At 40.1% G+C, this 18,341-nt stretch overlaps 1 long non-coding RNA gene across 4 annotated transcripts in view; it reads left to right on the forward strand.

The window, feature by feature from the left end:
* The window catches only part of LOC124227756 (uncharacterized), a 54,256-nt gene that overhangs the window by 27,450 nt on the left and 8,465 nt on the right, over positions 1-18,341 (forward strand). For 2 of the 4 annotated variants that reach the window (XR_006885541.1, XR_006885538.1), the window contains exons 2-3: positions 11,420-11,600; positions 13,937-14,087. This is a non-coding gene — a long non-coding RNA (uncharacterized LOC124227756). Of the gene's footprint in view, positions 1-9,906; positions 9,953-11,419; positions 11,601-13,936; positions 14,088-18,341 lie in introns of those variants that run through there. The other 2 variants (XR_006885540.1, XR_006885539.1) reach the window with 2 other exon arrangements.

Here is an 18,341-nt window from a genome sequence, read left to right on the forward strand (position 1 = left end):
AGACAGTGTAAAATCTTTTTGCCAGTAAATAGAACTTTATTCTTTTGGTGGAACTATACTTCACTTTAAAATTTAGTATCTGAATTGAACTATGCTATAAGAGTTAAATGTGTGCCACATTTCAAAGATTTAATATAAAATATGTAAAATATTTCATTAATAATTGTTTATATTTATTATACATTGAAATGATAATGTTTACATATATGTGTTAAATAGTCTATTATTAAAATTAATTTCACCTGTTTTGTTTTTACTTTTTTAAGAATACCTATTAAAAAATTTCATAAGTGGTTCACGTTATATTTCTATTGACAATGCTAGTCTAAACCATGAGAATCACCTGGAGGGCTTGTTAAGGAAATGGAAACAGGACCTTGTACAGATATCTGCACTCCCAGGTTCATTGCAGCATTATTCACAATAGCCAGCTATGAAAACAACCTAAGTGTCCATCAGTGGATGAATGGGTAAAGAAAACGTGATATGTATATACACAACACAATATTATTCAACCGTGAGGAAAAAGGAAATTCTGTCATTTGCAACATCATGGATGGACCCCAAGGGCATTACGCTAAGTGAGATAAGTCAGACTGCGTGGTATCACTTATATGTGGAATTTAAAAACAAGGAGAACTCAGAGAAACAGAGAATAGAAGAGGGGTCAAGGGAAATAGGGAGAGATTGGAAACCGGTACCGACCTTCAGCTATAGAATGAACAAGGTCTTCTAACTTGCTTCCAATACTCCTTTTCCTTTCATTTTTTACCTTCACCTTCCTATACAAGGTATATATTTCTCCTTAATATGGCTCATTAAAGGAAATGTACCATATAAATGTTTTTGGTCTAAAAGAGAGGCAATAAATTTGCAAGACTGCATTTTATGAGTTGTCAGAAGCCTGCCAGGGGAATCTCTGAAATGAAATTTAAAATCTTAGACTATGGATTTGCCTGTATTTAATAACCATGGTGAGATCCAGAGAGATTTCTTCCAAAAGATTCAGAGACCCCAAGTGACAGTAGTGAATGTCCTCTGGGGAAAGGGAAAATGTTGAAAATTTATGGGGTTTCTTGCCTAACTGCTTTAAACATTTGACTGCTAAGAGTCAAAGACTTTCCTAGTAATCCTATATCCTCCTATTTAACTGTTAAACTTTACCCTGGAATTATTGTTTTTCTTTGCTAAAAAACCAGAGGAAGGCAGATTTACAAAGAAAGAAATTGGAAGAATTTCGCTATTCCCTAATCTGTCCCAATGAGTCGGCCAGGAATTTTCATTGTTCCCTACTCCCTCTTTTGTTTGTTTTTATCAAACCTCTGTTCTCATTGAGAATCCGAATGTATCTGCCTGTCTTTTTTTTGGAAACATTCAAGGGATTCTTTTGAAATTGAATTCTATTTGGGTGGGTCTATATCTTCTCACTTCTGGGTGAATTGTAACCTCGCCAAGGACAGGAACACATCTATACTCTGCATTTTGATAGCTACAGCACATGGCTTCATTGATAGCAAGCTTCCAATAGATATTAATTGAATGGGTGGATATATAAGAGGATGAGTGGGATGGATGAATGATAACACATATACATTTGGGTGCAACTTGTGAAACTATTTTGGTTATCCATGGTAAAGAGACTTGCATCTATTTTTCCTCCTTTCCACCCTTCTTGCACTTTTACTCACCTTAGATGGGATCTTGCCTGAATTCTGGGGTCTCATGCCCATGTGATCACATCCACCGCACTTGTCTACACCTAATCATATAATTTTAGAAGATTTGGAAAAAAGTATCTCCTAAGTATCCTTCAAGCACTGCTTTTTTTGACTTCACTTCTTACAAATAACTTGCCTCAGAATGAGGAGCCTATTGCTTATGCCCTAATCTGACTCCAAAATCTGATGCCTGCCAGCCCTGTCAGAACACTACTGAAGAACTCACTTAACCCCAATGGTGGCACAATATTTATGGTCCAGGTGACAGAGAAGAAGACAGACCAAACAATAGCAAATTTAGTTAACAAGAGGCAATTTCAGAGCTGTAAGTACAGAGAGGACTAAGAGAGAACCCTTCCCCTAATAAGGCTTGGAGTTAATTTTTAGAAGATTGTTCTGAAATGATCAAGAAGAGGCAAGAGGTGGAGTGAGTGGGGACATGGAAGGAGAACAACATAGAATTAAAAAAAAAAAAAGGACTGCAAAAGGATTTATCTGATTAGCATCAGCTCTCAAGGTATATTCATTTCAATCATAAAGAGATGTCACCCTTGCTACACAGGGTCACATTTCCAAGATGCCATGTTGACCATTGCACAGTAAGTTCATGATAAGAAGATGCAAGAAAATGAATGACAGCAAAGTGTATAAAAATCCATCTGTCTCTTTGGGGATATGAGCAGCAAATCTATGGAAAATGGAAGATGGCTAAGGAGATACGAAATCAGGCTGAAGAGCCTTTGTGATCACACATAGGCTCCCAGAAGGGGTAATGGTCAGGTCGTTGTGTTAGATTTAATATGTGTGTGGGGAATGCAAAAGGAAAGGCAAAATAGGAAAAATTATTACAGCTGAAAAGGTTAACAGATTGCAAACGGAGATTTTTTTTAAGCTCTTGAGTGAAGCTTGAAAGTGAAATGTCACAGCAATAATATAAAAGAGCCAATAAAACATACAAATTCTGTAGGGGCTGTGTGACCCAAGGTGGAAGTTATGCTCCAGGTTTGCCAACAGTGTGGGTTCATTATCATAACCAGGTACATGGACTTTAGAGGAAAAAAGAAATGGATACGTTCTTAAGCAGGGATCTTCCATAATGCCAGAATGTTGTATGCGTTATTCATCTCATCCCTCCCAAATCCCCACGTGCATGAGGTTTTGCACGATCCCTCTACTCCTACCTCATTTATGTCACCTGGGGCTGCTAGCCCCTGGGCTCCATGATCCAGACACAGTAGTCTTGTCCAGCTCCTCATTCACATTTCCTGCCTTAGAGTTCCACAAGTGTAACTCTGTTGAGAACACGGCACCCCACGCATTTCCCCTTAGATCAGTTATTTTCCCCAGGGGACATTTGGAAATGTCTGGGGACATTTTTGTTTGTCACAAGTGGGTAGACATGCTACTGGCATCTAGTGGGTAGAGGCCAGGGATGCTGCTAAATAGACCACAATGTACAGAACAGCCCCCACAACATAGAATTATCTTGCCCCAATGTCAATAGTCCCAAAATAGAGACACTCTGCTCTAGATAACCTCTAATTGTCTTATCTTTCGGGTTTCCACTTAATGGCAGCTTCTGACCACATTAGGCAGCTCAAGTCAGCTTGCTTCTCTCCTTTAAGCAATTATCACAATAGCAATTAATTCATTTTCCTGTTTCTGTATGTAACCCAGCCAAAGGAACAGCTAGAAGGACGTACTGAAAGAAATTTATCTTACTGATAGCTGAATAGGAAAATGCTCAAATTCCAGAGGACGGTGCAGATATTTTTATTTCCCCTACTCATTGTTGAGTCCCATTTTGATGGATTCCCCATTCACCTTCCTTTAGTCCTCTTCTCCCTAAGAGTCCAAATTCGTCCAGGCTGCCCCTTTTGCTTACCTCGTTTCACACAAACGTTCCTGAAATCCAAGGCTCCAGGCGGCAGTTCCAGCTTTTTCCTGGATCTCATGTTCTTACAAGGACAGCACTGACATGGCCCACAAACTCTTTTTAAAATATTTTTGCTAATAACAATCACCTGTCGTAGGTAACCTCGATGTATTTTCATGCCAAAGGAACCCCTACTTCATAAAGGTTACATAATAGAGAGGAACAAAGACTGCTCCAAACAACTAATTCCTGCCTGCCGCACATGTGGAGAAGAAGCAGATTAAGGAACTTAAGGGAGAAGAAGGGTCCACAAACCTGGAAGTCGACACAGCTTCACCCTCCACTCCCAAGTCCTGGAGATCCTCCTTCAGCAGTTCCCTGCTTCCTCTTGTCTCCCTACGTTACTTGTAGTGCTGCCTTATGTGGGGCCTTATCATTCCTTACACTACATATCTTTTTTAGACAAATTTTCTCTAGACGCCATAGCACAATTTGGCTGCTCTGTCCTAGCACTTATCGTAACAGACTGTAATGGATTATTCTAGTTTCTTCCTATGCAATCATGAGTTCCTGGAGTTGAGGGATGATGTTTTGAGTCTCTTTAGATCACAACATATTGCACTAGTACCTAGTTTGAGCACAATGACCACGTTTCCACTGGGGAAGGGCGGATACTTATTAGAAAGACTCATCTTATTTTACAGCTGGGAATAACAATTTTACCCACGTATATTACAGTGAAACTCTGGTGTCTTTTGAGAAATCCTTTAGCTGCAAATTTCCAAAAACAATGGTCTAAGTATAAGACTAAAACCTACTCCATTCTCTGAATTGACAATTCATAAAATTGGAAATATAGTTGAGTAAGAAAGATATGCGAAAATACTTAACCTCATGAGTAATCAAATAAATACAATGTTAAAGTGATTAAATAGAATTTTGCTTATTTTTGTTTATAAAGTGAGAATGTCTAGTGTTGGCAAGATTGTGGGCATGTAGCCATTCTCATTCATTTGTGCCCAAAGTGTACATTTTTAAAGAGTCTTTTTAAAAGTAATTCAGCAGTAAATAATAAGACACTTGTAAAACAACTGATATCAACAACAGTTAGTTTGTTGTGAACTTTAAAAAGTAATTTAGAAGTATCACAACTCTTCCTCTTTCTCTTTGTCCTCCTTTTCTACTTCGTCTTCTCTTTTCTTTCCTTCCTTTATTGGTGGCATGACAAGGAGCCAAGAAGGTGGCAAGACCTGGAAGAGGTGGAGGAACTGAGGAGGTGATGGCAGGAAACCACATTAGTGGTAATCCTAGAGAACCAGGGATCAATCTAACTAAGCCAGCATCAGTCACAGTTTCAGGACTATTCAGTGTTGTAAGTCCTTCAAACAGAAAGTCATCAAAAGAAACCACTGGGGATAGAGGTTAATTAAATACGTAATTAGAATCTGGCTTTTTGGAAAGTCCTAGGGGGAGACTAAAAATAAAAATTTCCATTTGCACTTTTTTGATTGTTTGTTTTGCTTTGGGTATTTTCATACCCTCATACTCATTTTTTTAAAGCCAACATGAAGACCATTATAAAAGTTATTCTTCTTTACTCTTTAATAATTGCTGGAGACTATTCAGCTTCCTTCCCAGATTTTCACAATTATTGTCAGCTATTCTTCATCTTTGAAGCTCTTGATTCAATTACATTTGGCGGGCATCATTGAACACCTACTATGTACCAGGACTGTGCTATGTAACAAGTATATAAAAATGAGTGTGGCAACATCCCTATAATTTTAGAGCTCATGGCCCAGCAGAAAGGACAAGGCACAAATAGGAATAGTGACAATAAAATTGGAGATATGCCAGAACTGACTTTGGTGCCATGTACCATAAGAGCACGAAGGAGGAAGCAAGGTAGTACCCCCTGGAATGACCTACACAAAAACCTGATGCTTGAGCTTGACCTTGAAAGAATAGCAGATTATCAAGAAAAATGGAAAAGGGAAGTGATCCAGATCACAGATGCACAGATCTGGATGCACAGAGAGATCTGGAAAAGGCCACGGAGAGTTTAAGGATCAACGAGAAGCTTGGGCATGCAGGAATTGGCTGGCCATAAGGGTAGATTTGAGAGTGTGAGATGAAATCAGTGAGTGCCATGACTCTCCCTTACATTATGAAGGCCACAGAGAAGGTTAAGAGACCCAACTGTGTCCAACAAAGACCACTTGGTCAGCAATGTGGAGGGTGAGCAGGAGCAAAGAGACGCAGGAACAATGGAATCAGTCAAGAGGGGATTGGAAAGGTTTAAGAAGAAAGGATGTGAACTTGAAAAGAGCCTCTCACATAGTATCCGCAGGAGGCCACTTCTGTACTAAAATCTCAGAATCCACCACTCTCCCCAGATGCCCTGAGCACCTGGTGGAATTTCATACACAATATGCACAGATCCTTCTGTCCCCCGCCCCCAGAAAATGTGAAGAGGGAGCGTAGAGCAGATAGAGGTGAACAAGATGGCCTCGGATTCAGAACTGAAAGGATTTGGAAGGTGAAGGCATGAAGGCAAGAAATACTTCTGTGTTTGCATCTCTGTGCGATCCAGATTGACTTCCAATAAGTGAATTGACTTCCTGTGACTGATTCTAACTCAGTAGGTAGCTGTAGGAACCAGTGACTAATTTCTTTTCCTAGAGAAATGTTTTTGGAGAGATGACTTTCACATGAGGCCGCTGGGGCCAATGATTCAGCAGCCATGAGAGCTGGGGCATTGGTCTCTGGCTGATGGGGATCTGACTCCTGCTTCTGCCCTTATTTGCTGTGTCATCTCAGGTATGCCATCTAAACTGTTTACATCAGTCCAGTTTCATTATTGAAAAGACAAATGTACAGCATTTGTAAAACCTTAGTCCAACACCTGGCATGTGGTACACAATAAATATTGGTTGGTTGGGTTGACCAACAAATATTATAGTTCCTGACACTTTGAAAGATGACATTTATATTTTGTAGTAACTCCAGTACCCATAGTTGATCTTTTGGTCCACTGGATCCACAATATTGGTATGAGTGGAATCAGGCAAGGATAATTAACCCCACTTTTACAATTTACGAGGCAGGCTCAGAGAAGCTAACTATAGCTTCCAAAGGTTGGACAGCAAATACAGAGTAAAGCTGAGAGCGGATTTCACATCTTCAGACTAGGTTTCAAGTGCCTTATAATGTATCACCCATCCCTTGTTCCTTCTTTTCTTCCACAAATAGTTATTGAGTTTCCGTGATGATCTAGCTCCTGTGGTGAATATAATATTCCAGTCCTAAGGATGGAGGCCTCAATAGGCCACATCTTGGCTTTTGTCTCTACCCTCTTCCTCTTTTAGGACAAAGAAAGCAGTTTACAAAAAGCTAGTAGAGAGCCTGGCATAAAGTAAGTGCTGACTAAGTGGCCGGTAAATGTGATCCTTGTTGAATGGATAAGTCTAATACAATATATCCCCTGACACCTGTCCCAAGAATCATGGGAATTGAGCAGAAGGATAGATCTCTGCTCTGCAGAACCAGAGGTGTGCTGTAATGTGTGGGCTTTGAAGTCAAATGGTCCAGTTTTAAATCCCAGCTCTGTGTGACTTTGAGCAGCTCCCTTAACCTCTCTGAACTTCAGTGTCTTAATCAGGAAAATGCAGCTAATGATACTTCCCTTCAGGACTTGTTCTGAGGATTAAAGAAGATGGCTTATTGAAAGCACCTGGCGTAGCGTGCTGGCCTATAGGAGGTGTTCAATCAATGGTAGCCATTATGACTGATGCAAGGCTGCAGGGAGAGGCTGCATCAATTGGAGCTTTACAGGCATGGCAGGTAAAGCAGCAAGGCCATTACTAGCCAGAATTATGGCTGGAATATCCCCCTGGGTCAGGCCAACCTCTGATTGAATACAGGGTTCTTTCTCAGACTGAGACCTTTTGGGGCCCTTACCTTCTCCACTGTCATGAGAGGTAGGACCAAACCCTGGCCTTGCAGAGCTGCTGAATTTCACTCTGGGGCTGAGTCATGCTGAGTCGAGCTCAGTACAATTTGTGCCCGTGTCATTGAGGTGCAGAGGTCTGCAGGCGCCACAAAAACGAGACTGGCTTTTTATCACCCTTGCTACAAAGGCCAGAAGCGCGCACATAGGACAGAAATGTAAACACACGCCCCAAGCCTCTATTTGCTCTCGAATTGGCCAACGTGCCGTGCCCCACCACCCCCATCCTCCCACCGTCCATACCAAACCTCAAAGACCGAAAGTGCAAATAAGTGAAATCTTCAGTGTTTATTGATTCAAAGAGAAGCTTTGAACTCGCAACCCAGGATTTTTTAGATTATTTGTAGCATTTTTAGTAGGAACTTGAACAATTCATTCTCTGCATAGTTTGACAAGCATGGGAACGTTAATGCAATAACTGAACCTAGAACTGAAAAAGGACGAAAGGCTAGAAATCCAATAAATAAAAACTGGAAATGGCCTTAACGATTAATAATAGGAAAATGATTAAGTAAAATAGCACACCAGATATTGGAATATATGCAATCCCTGAAACAATGTTTGTTTAAGTGACATGAGAACATGTCTAAAATATACCACGTAAAAACAGATTAGAAACTTTGCACACAGCATGATTGCAATTATTAAATATGTATGAAATATACCCAAAAGCCTACATTTTTATGGGATTATAATACTTATTTTTACTCATACTTTATGTATATCCACATTTATACAAAAAAATGCTTATAATCATTTGTATTAAAAAAAATGTTTTAAAGTGTAAGAGAGAGCTTAAGTAACTCCCAATCACCTTTGCCTTTGAAAGAGTTATAAGAGAGAGAAATTCTATAAGAACTTAGTTAGTAAGCACTTCTATATCATAAAGTTCCAGTTATCTCCATAGACAAGAAATGGTTAAAGATTAGTGGGCAAATGATGAGTTAAGGGATGTCATGGTTGCCAAACATCTGGGAAACAGTGTAATATGGAAGAAAAAAACCTGATTATGAGTTAGGAAATCAAAGTGTTAATATTCACTCTGCCACTAAATGGCTCTGCATTGACTAGTTTGTTTTCTCTACTTTTCTGTTTTTCTGCTTATAAAATGAGGGAAAATTGTTCATTCATTCATTTATTCAAGAAATATTCCTGGAGGGTCTACTACGGATCAGGTATGACTGTAGGCACTGGGGACAAAACAGTGGACAAAAGAGACACAGCTTCTACCCTCAGGGATCTTACCTTCTGGTGGAGAAGAAAAACCACAGACTACTAGTCAACTAAACATGTAAAATAGGATCAGGTGCTATGAAGAAATATAAGGTAGGGTGAGGCGAAAGAAAGTGGTCAGAAGGTCTCTACAGAGGTGATTTGTAGTTGGACAACCATGTAAAACATAGGAATAAGCCGTGCTATTATCCCAGAGAGAAGGGTGTCTAGGGAGAGAGAATGGCACATGCAAAAGCCCTGAGGCAGGAGTGTGGCTGGAATAGAGAGACTCAGGTGAGGGTGGTGGAAATGAAGACAGTTCTTTTCCACTGTAGTTTAAACAAATAGAGTTCATTAGAGAGCCTGCCAGCAAGTTCAAAATACTCCCAGTGCATTTGAGATTCAAAGTCCAAGGCCTTCGCATAGGGAGCGCATTTACAGAAACCTCTTCAGCCCCACTGCGGGCTTTGAAGGCCCGCTGTGCAACTATTAGCTGATCCCACTTAACAAACAGTGACGCAGTCATCAGGCATGTTTGTGCCCAAGCAGGTGATGATTTTCTCTCCGCTGACTCCAGTCAAGGACTTTCCGCTTCCAGATTTCAGGCTCCAGGTGACGTTGGGCACAGGGGGTCAGGTGGCAAGTGGAACAGGTCACGCGCCAGGCAGGTGACATGATCTGTACTCAGCTCAAATTTCAAAGAGCCTACTTTTCTGCCCGTGTGTCAAGCACACAGTTAGTTTGAATGCTGCAGGCAGGGTAAAATGATTCATCAATTTCCAAACCCTTGGGAAAGGATCCTATTGCTTAGATTTTTTAATATGTTTTCCTAACCCCTACAGAGGTAGCTATAACTCAGGAAGATAAACTGGGATGAAGGCAAGGGCAAAAAAAAAAAAAAAAAACAATTACTGTCATCCATAATTATAAGCCTATCGTTTATTGTGCACTAATAGTTGCATTTCCAAGCAGACAGTATTAATTAGTGAAATAACAAGGCAATTTGCATTCATCCCAATTCAGAAGAATTCAAACTACATCAACTGACCAAACATAGGTATCTCAGCCTTATTACTTTTTGTCTTTTTAATCGATGGGGAAACTGAGGCAGAGAAAATGAATGGATCATGAAAAGAAGTAAGTTTATCCAAAGCTTCGTAGAAATCAGATTGTCATCAAGTGCATTGGGACAATTGTGTGTTGGGACAGTTTGTGGAGATGTGTCAGAGCAGGAGGACACAGAGGCAGGGAGATGAGGCTCAACTCTCGGGAGTGCCATCGGCTTTGACATGGGATCAGATCTTTGAGTCTGTTTCCTTGTCCATGAAATGGGACCGTCAGTCCCTGCCTGACATGATTGTTCTGCAGAATAAATGACATACACACATGCCTGCAAAGCATGCATGGTTTGGAACATGAGTGGGTGCTGCCCAGATCCCAGCAGAAGTGCCATTTTAGGAGGAGGAAGAAGCTCTACGTCAACCTGGAATGCTTGGGGCCAAACATTTCTGGAAGAAGGGAATCTGGGGCCACACAGGCAGAAGGAAATCTAACTCGTCTTAAGGAAAAATATCAGAAGTCTGATTGGGTTTGCAGTTTGAGGCACGAGGAAGGATCCTAGCAGGTCCATTTTCCATAAAAGCGATCCAGCCAGGAGAGTTTGGAGGAGAGTGGGATGTGCTTCGAACCATCTAATGACTTGGTTCTGGAACAAGTTTGATTTGTCAGAGTGTTTGTAGGCCTACTTTTGTATGATGCTACCTCTGTGATGCAGAGAAGTCCTCATGGCTGCAGCGTTCAGTTCTGTACAATTAGAACTTGGGGCATATATATGAAAAGAGACATTCACAAGTACCTTTATTTATTTATGCATGTCAGTTTCTTTTTATTTTTTTGCACAGTCAACTGGTATGAAACAAAACAGAAAAGAATAAATTATTGCACTATAGTAGAAATGCGAGACACCATCTAGTAAAGGCTCTTTGCTTTTAAAACTAAAGAAACAGAAGCTGAGGGAGCGTTGCTTTCCCCAGAGTACAAAACGTTTAGAGTGTCTAGTCAGAATCCTGAGCCAGGTCCTCTCGGACCCTGCACAACACAGCACCTTGTGGATGGAACTTCCTACGTCTCAGTCAGTACCTCGGAGGGTAAGAGGGCTGTCATTTCTGAGTCTTCAGTTCTGGCCACCCAAGAGTCTTGTCCCCTAGAGAAAGAAATGGAAGACAACGTGATTAAGCAAAAGCAATGTGTTGTTTGGACTCACTCAGGGACTTGATTTTAAGTCCATCACCTGTACTTTTGGCGATCTCAGATACATCAGTCAACTTCACAGAGCATCAATTTCCTGTTGGTTAAACGTAGATAATGGAGGCTACTTCACTGGTTTGTTTGAGCGTCAAATTTAAAGAGAAGGTTGTATCTGAACGACGTAGATAAATAGGAAAACAGCAAAAAAAAAGTTCCTGTTCTTTGACTGTGTCTTCATGATGCTGGTGTTGTTATTCTTATCATTCTTATTGTCATTCAATGGTAAGAAAATAGCCTGTCATTTCATCTACTTCTCCCTCACATGTATCAGATTTGATGCCCTTTATTGTGTTCCAGGAGGATCAAGACAGTCTTTATATTGGCATTATCTGTCTTAAAGCAGCATTCATCTTTACGAACAACTTGAATGAAGGCAGAAAGCAAGATGGCGAGACACTCTGAGTCTATCCCTATTTATCAATGCCTAGAAATAACATGAGGATTTCATGCTTTCCCCACCTGCTGCTTGCCATAGAAGGTAATATTCTATTCTATTGCCTTGAATTACTTGCGATAAGAAGGGAGTGTTTGTTAAATATTATCCAGCCAGTAATACTCTTATTTGTATAGGACACCTGTTATCCAAAGGTTTCACTTTACCCTACAAATATCTCGTTATCTAAAAGACACATCCCAGTGCCATCAATAACCAAATCTCCTTTACAGCCTCAGTTTCCAAAAGAGGCAAGACTCTGATCGTCTTTCTCGAGTCATTATCCCACTCCTTGGAACACATTGTTTCACAGTCTGAAAGGAGATTTCACTTTTCTATTGAGAACAGGGAGGCAATGAGGTCTGAAGTATTGGGCTGGGGTCGGGAGATCCATGCTTTGATGATGATGGTGATAGTGGTTATGCGGTTATGATGACAACATTCTCGATCATCTACTACATTGCGTGCACTTCTTATGTCTTTACTGATTTCATCCTTACCAAAATACTTACTAGGATACTTTTGACATAGGTAGCAAAAGAACTAAGAATGGCGTAAATAAAAGAAAATATCATTATCTCACCTAAAACACTTCTGGTAATAGGTTGCTTCCAGAACTGGCTCCACAGCCTTAGCCATCTTTAGCCTGTCATTTTTTGCTTTCAGATTTTTCTCTTAATGAAGACAAGGTCGCTGTTGTAGTTCCAGGCATCACATCCTCATATAAATGTGCAAAACTAGAAAAGGGGAATAAATGTCAATTTAAGCCCATTTTTAAGAGCAAGGAAAATTTCCCAGAAGCTCTCCAGAGGACTTCCCTCTGTGTCTCACTGACCTATGCCCATTATTGAGTCATTCACAGGCAAAGGGAGGAAATTGCCACAACTGGCAGTGCACAACTGGCCAGCGCACGCGTGCACACACACACACACACACACACATACATTCACACCCCATCCCATGGCTAGGGCTGAGAAGGGACCCAGACTCCATTAAATCAAAAGAATGCCAATTAACCTATCATGATTAGGGTCCCGTTAGCAAGGAAAAAGGGAAAGACTGTCAGGTAAGTAGCTATTATTAGCCCTATTTTACAAATGAAGAAGCAGAGTTTCAGAGTAGTTATTAACTGCATTAGTCAGGGTAGATTAACTCATGTGACAAAGGACTTTAAAGTATCAGGGGCCTGATATAATGATATTCTATTTCTTACTCATGTCAGAGTCCAGTGACAGTTGTAGGAGGGGACAGGACAGTGCTCCATGTAGTCATTCAGGGACCAAGGCACCTTCTGCCAGTGAATCTACCCTCCTTTACGTCCTGGAGATTTTCCCATTCACCTGGGGATAAAGAAAGAGCAGGAGAATTGTCCATGGAAAATTATTATGGGCCAGGCCTGAAAGTCGTGCTTATCACACAGCTCCCATCCAATTGGCTATAACTCCGTCACCTGGCCACCCCTAGCTGCAAGGGAGGCTGGCAGGCTAAAGTGTGCTGAGGAAAAAAAGGTAGTACTCTCCCATGGTCACAGAGCAGGTGGCCTAGCTGATGTGGACCATTAAAGCGTTTCCTGCTCTAACCATCTATAGTCTAATCTCTGCTGCTGTAACGGTACCAAAACCTCCCTTGTGAAACTTACCCCTGCCTCAAGTCTCAATGTCTTTGACTTCTCAGTGACACTAGATTCTATTGGCTCCATGCTGTAGAAACACAATCTTTCCTCAGTGCTCAGACATTGTCCTTTCCTTTGTTCTTTCCCTTTGTTCTTTCTGTTGGCCTGTTTGCTCTCAGCATTGACTTCTTTTTCTTTTTTTTTGAGGAAGACTAGCCCTGAGCTAACATCCATGATCAATCCTCCTCTTTTTGCTGAGGAGGACTGGCCCTGTGCGAACATCCGTGCCCATCTTCCTCTACTTTATATGTAGGACACCTACCACAGCATGGCTTGACAAACAGTGCCTAGGTCCACACCCAGGATCCAAACCAGCGAACCCTGGGCTGCTGAAATGGAACATGCGCACTTAACCACTGTGCCACCAGGCAAGCCCCCATTGACTCCTTTTTCTCCTCCTCTCAAATCTCAGTCCTCATGCCCCTACTTCTCTCTCTTTGGAAAAGACTATTCACAACAATGGCTCCGTTCTGACCTCTATCTTCTGAAAAATTTACCCTGTTGCTCTGAGCCTCTCTACTGACCATCAGGTAGTAATTCAGATGTTAATATTATTACTATGACTATTTATATTTACGTTCATACTACTGTTATTGTTACTCCTACAACTCTCTTAGTATATGCCAGGTATGATGGTAAACATTTTGCTGAAATTATCTTTAAGCCTCACAAGAACGCTTGGGATTAGTTTCACCTCCTTTTTTTTCAGATGAGAAAGCTGAGGTTTGGAGAGAAAAATGAAATGCTATCAAGCAACATAAAAGGAGTTAAAAACTAGACAGTCTGACTCTGAAGCCAAAACTGTTAGCCCTTATGTACAAATGCCTCTGAGAGCTACATGACTCTGAAAGCTCCGTGCTGTAAGTTCCCTTCCAGCATCCCTGCGTCTGGTGCAGAATTAAGCACACAGCAAGTGTAAACATGTGCTCAATTTAAACTCACACCTCCAAAGGCAAGCAGATCCTCTTCTGCCAAAATCCTACCACTGTATCTCCCTAATTCTTGCTGTACATACCGTTCTTTTCCTATCTGTATTCAAACTGTGCCATCCTTGTTGACATATCGTTTTTCTAAACAATAACAGCAGGTAACCTTTATCAAGCATTTATCACGTTCCAGGCAATGCTTTTTGCACTCTTTCCCTACAAGGAAACTCTCATTATTCTCCCTGTTTACAGATTGGAAACTTCAGCCAGCTTAAGATTAAGTGGAGGAGATACAGTAATCACCTAGAAGTCTAACTCTGCCATCCCTATTCTTATCTAGTAAGTTCTATTTCCTGTGGCAATGCCACTGCCGCTAGTACATTCCTTCCACAGTCTCTTAGGACTATATTTGTTCCTTCCTCATTCCTGGTGACAATGCCCAGAACTGATTCACAAGCATCTGAGTATGGAAACGGCCTCCTTCCTAGACTATAACTAGTCCACCCCTTTTAAATTAATTTATTAACTACTATCAGCTAAATATTGTATATTTTAATTGGCTCTGTTATCTCTTCTCACTTTGTCTGTTAATATCTTCCAAAACCTTTATTCTTTGTATTAATCAAGGCAGAGGTCTCCTTGTGTTCATGTAAATTGGATTTATCCTTCTCTCTGTGATTTAAACTTTGTTAGGAATAACAGGTGGGATTTTTTAAAGCATCCTGCACGTCAAGCTCTAAAAAAGGTGTTCCAGATCAATGGAGCACCATCTGCCAGGATTATTCTCATTGCCGCAGCAATTGCTTTCCGCTTTGCTGGTTCATGAAAGGGACACAATCAATCTTTGTGGGAAGCAACGTGATAGGTAAAAAGAACACAGGATTTGGACTTATTCATTTATCCAACTACTATTACTCAATAAATTGAACACTTGGCATGTACTAGGTTCTATCACATTACCTACCTCAAGGGATGTCGTGAGAATTAAATGAGGTAAGAGCCAAATCTTTAGCATAGTACCTGGTACATAGTAAGTGACCCATCCATAGATAAGTCCCAATCTTCTGTTTCCTCTTGAATAAACGAATTCGTGAATGAATTTGCAAACTCATCTTTCCTGTAGCATCGTTAAGCTGTGTCTCTCCTTTTGGTACTTTGTACTGCTGTTCTCCAGAATCTTCCTTCTGGTCCGTGGGCTGAATATGATGCTCAGGCAGTTCTGCTCTGTGTGGATTCTGCCAACTGTTGGTTTTGATCCTGCCTACCAGCTCTGCATGATGCTTTCCATTTAACATTGATTCAAGAAATATTTATTAAGTACCTATCATATGCCTGACGCTGGACTGGGCTCTATGCATATAATAGTGAACAAGATAGATATGGCACCTACACTTTAAGTAGGAAAGAAACGTAGCAATTAAGTGTGGAAAAAATTAAGTTTAGGAAGCACATGGTGGTATGAGAGAATATACTCAGAGCAAAACACGACATATGCATAACACAATATTCATCTTAACCCACTTTTCTAGGTTAATCTCTTTTACTTCCATCTAGTTAAATTCTACTCATTTTAGGGTGCTATCAGTTGTGGTTAAAAGGAAAAGAAAACTCAAAATGACTTAAATAGCACAGGACAGTTTTTTGGTTTATGGGACTGAAAAGTCCAAGGGTAATTAATTTTAGGAGAGGCTTCATAGGGTGACTCAGGATAAAACCAAGAACTTATTTCTCTTCATTTCTCAGCTCTAGTTGCTCAGTGTGGGTCCATTATTGGCAAGCTCCTCCCTCGAAGGTCCCAAAATGATTGCCATTGGCTACTGAGGATGCATGCTTCCTAGTTCACAAAAAGCAAGCAGGAGTGCACCGAATAAAAGTCCTGACTTTTGTCTCATGGGATCCCCTTAAGTCCTGTAGCTGTTCTGTGGGCAAGCAAAAGAATTTCCACCTATGTATTTCTCACACGTAGAATTTAGTATTGAGCTATATGCTCAGCCCTAGACCCAGGAGTGAGGTCAACTTTCCTAAAATACACAATCTGCCGGAGAGAGGAGTCACATGATAGGCATTGTGGGCACTCTTCAAATTCATGGCTATTGCAAGTTACTATACAAATAGGATTCCAATCTAAGCTTTTGCCAACAGCAAACGAGAGTTCTCATTTCTCCACATCCTCACCAACACTTGGTATTTTTTTAAACTTATTTAAGTGAACACGAAAACACATGAAATGGAATCTCATTGTTCACAGGCCGTCCTTATCGATTTTTCATAAGTTGCCAGTTTAAATGATTTGCCTCTTCTATAACTAGGTTGGTTTTCCTCTCTGTGTTCACTTTTTACATGAACTTTTTCTCAATGACATGTTTTGCTAATCATTTTTACCAGTCTGTGTCTTCCCATTTTGATGTCGGTACATTTGTTATGCAGAGGCTTTGAAATTCAAGGTACACAAAGTTAATCAATCTTTTCCTTTATGATTTTTTTTTTGTGGGTGCCCTATTTAAAACTTCTGTTCTAGCCAAAGATGGTAAAAATAATCTTTTATATTTTCTTTTACAAATTTTAAAGTTTTGTTGTTCACCTTTAGGTTCTTAATTCACCTGGAATTTGTTTTTGTGGATGGTATGAGGCAAGGACCTTATTTATTTATGTGCTTACTTACTACAATTTGGATGGTCAATTTTTCCAGTACTATTTATTGGCTGGTCCATTCATTCCCGACCATTTTCCACGTACTCATCTCCGTTTACAAATGAGACTAATCATGTCCTCTATATTCTTTTCTTTTTCTCTCTCTTTTTTTTTTTTTTTTTTTTGAGGAAGATTAGCCCTGAGCTAATTGCTGCCAGTCCTCCTCGTTTTGCTGAGGAAGCCTGGGCCTGAGCTAACACCCGTGCCCATCTTCCTCTACTTTATATGTGGGATGCCTACCACAGCATGGCGTGCCAAGCGGTGCCATGTCCACACCCGGGATCCGAACCGGCGAACCCCAGGCCGCTGAGATGCGGAACGTGCAAACTTAACCGCTGCACCACTGGGCTAGCCCTGCGCTTTATATTCTATCCATTAACATTATTTTGTGCTTTCTAACTTCCTTTCTTCTCTTTTCTTCTTTTTCCTACTTTCCTGACTTCTTTCAGATTGACAGAACTACCTTGATTCCTACTTTTCTCTTCATGCTCCACTGATTTAAAAGTTCTTACTTCTATGCTCTTCTTTAGAGATTATCCTTAATATTGTGAATCTCAACTTTGATTTAGCAATGTCAGTTTACAATAGATTTGCCTCGCTCCCCAAAATATAAGCAATTCAGCACACAGACTCCTATTACCCTTTTTTATCTTTCATGGTATTGATAACTAGTATTTTAATTTCATCCTGCCTGTAACACCTCCATTAGTAATCATCTTGAAGTTTTCTATAGTCAAGACTTATTTAGATTCATCTCCATGATTCCCAATTAATTTGCTCGTTGTTGCTCCTTGCATTCCTTTTATTCATCCTTGTAGCATTTGGCAAATAATATTTCACTGGTTTCCAGCATCCATTGCTACTGCCAGTCTAACTTGTATCTTCATAAATATCTGCCTTTTCTCTCTGCTTGCTTTTAAAACCATCTCTCCATGAGTGGCGTTCTGTGTCTCTTCATTATGTGTGTAACTGAGGTTTGTGTGTTTTATTATCTTCAGAATTCAGTGTGCTTCTTTATTCTGAAGACTCATGTCTTTCGTTTAGTGGGATACTTCTAAGTCATGATCTTCTAAAATATCACTTTCCCTCCTTCTCTCTATTCTCTAGTTTTTGAATAACCTACTAGATACATTTTAAACAAACTTATTCTATCCTCCCTCTCTCTTAACCTTTCTTTCATATTTTTGGTGTCTTCATTTTTGCTGAAACACATTTTGTGTGATTTCATCAGATCTATATTCACTAATTCCTTCTTCTTTTATGTCTAATTTGCTGTTTAACATTCCATTGAGGTTTTTTTCTCACAGCAACATATTTTTCATCTTGAGAAATTCTCTTTGTGTTTGTGTTTGTGTTACAAAATCCACCTGTTCTTTTGTTGCTAGTACACTGTTCCTTCATCTTAACTATAATTCCTTTTTATTTCTCTTTAGGATAGTCAATTTTTAAAAATTTTATAACCCTTCGCAGATTATTCTATTATATGGAATAATGCCA

Source organism: Equus quagga, chromosome 16, assembly GCF_021613505.1.
Source record: "Equus quagga isolate Etosha38 chromosome 16, UCLA_HA_Equagga_1.0, whole genome shotgun sequence".
Taxonomy (NCBI): domain Eukaryota; kingdom Metazoa; phylum Chordata; class Mammalia; order Perissodactyla; family Equidae; genus Equus; species Equus quagga.